The sequence below is a fragment of the Tamandua tetradactyla genome, chromosome 5 (genome assembly GCF_023851605.1).
Source record: "Tamandua tetradactyla isolate mTamTet1 chromosome 5, mTamTet1.pri, whole genome shotgun sequence".
NCBI lineage: Eukaryota > Metazoa > Chordata > Mammalia > Pilosa > Myrmecophagidae > Tamandua > Tamandua tetradactyla.
The window spans coordinates 84,415,888-84,417,508 of record NC_135331.1 but is presented as its reverse complement, the minus strand read 5'-3'; positions in this window follow the sequence as shown (position 1 = coordinate 84,417,508).

The following is a 1,621-nucleotide window of genomic DNA, read 5'->3' as shown; positions in this document are numbered from 1 at the left end:
GTAGTTTGGTTTTAATTGCTTCACTTTTTCAGAACCTGGGATATGAACTCCTTGAGGGAGGGATTCCACCTAAGTTGGGCCCATCCCTCTCCTGGGCAAGGCTCAGGCTCCAGACAAACACTCAAAGAAGATTAATTCTGTATATGCCTGGGGCAGTGGAGCCCGAGAAGCCTTGCAATTGTATCCAAAGAGCAGCCAAGCCATAGAAACACAGCCACCAAAGCAAAAGAGAAAAATCCTTTACTGAGCAGCACCCACATTCCTCAGGTTTGCCAATCAAGAGCTTAAGTTGGTTCTTTCTCTGTGTATTTCCTGGTCTATGTACCCCCTCCTCTCCTTCAGGGCCCAGACCTTTTCTAATCCAAAACAACCTCGGTTTTTGTTTTTTTTTTTTTCCATTTTCCTTCAGCCCTGCCCCATCTGTGTCAGGGTGAAAACCAGCAACCTCTGCTTTTACTCAAGGTTCAGCTGAGTTGGGAGCCTATTTTTAGTAGTCAGAATTTGTTAGTTAATTCCATAACTGGAGTTTGGTTGCACTCAGCCCCTGCTGCTGGTAAACTCTCTTTCCTTTTCCCTCTGGGAAGCAGCCTGTAGGGGAGGGGCACCGGCCACCATGGCTTGGGGGACTCAAGCTTCTGGGTGGGCTCACAGCTGGTCCAGCTGGTCCAGACTGGGGTATGCTGTGTGTGCAATCACTGAAGTTGCCTCTTCCTAGCTATTTTTTTTAGCTACTCTAGAGGATGAACTAAGCCCTTCAACTCATTAAAACACCATCTTGGCCCATAATAATAGTCGGCTTTTGTGAGAAAATATACAGGTCAGTTCCAGCCCTGGACATGGATCTTCTGGAAATACTGCCCTTTATCAGTGACATCTAATTAATCAAACAAGTTAGCCAGAAGTGACAAGTATGTTGGTGGCATTGGTAAGGTGAGTGCACTATAGGGGGTGGGAGAGAAAACCCTGTGGAGATTCTGAGGTTCTCCACATCATCAAAGTTTTAATTTTTATTTATTTATATTATTTTTTGGGTGCATGGTCCAGGAATTGATCCTGGGTCTCCCACATGAAAAGTGAGCATTCTACCATGAACCACTGTTGAAGATTTTTTAGAGGCCCAGTGGTTTGCAGCATGCCAGGATCTCCCCTGTAAAGGACACATTACTGCATCGCACATTTAATACCACTAGTGGCACCAGCATGGGTGCTTGGTAGTTTTCTTTTGGCTCGAGGGGCAGCATGTGCCACTACTGGGAATATTGTGTGGAACCATTTTCTAATGTCTTTGACTGGAGCCCATTGCTGTGCCGCAGCTCCAGGCTGTGTACACACAGTCCTACTCCTTGGGCCATCTGATCCACCAGATCCTTAAATGGTGAGAAAATATGCTGTGGCATTTCTGGTAAGCCCTGAATACAGAACTACAACATAGACTCCTAGGATACTGGATCAAAGCCTTACTATTTGCTGCAGAGCAATATATGGTATTCAGAAAAAGCTACTGGCCTGTTACCAGATGTTATGCAGACAAATCTCTGACTTTGGGATGTCAAATGACTGTGAAGCTAAAAATACCACTGTAACTGGATACTCAGAAACATATCAAATAGTATGGTCAGGT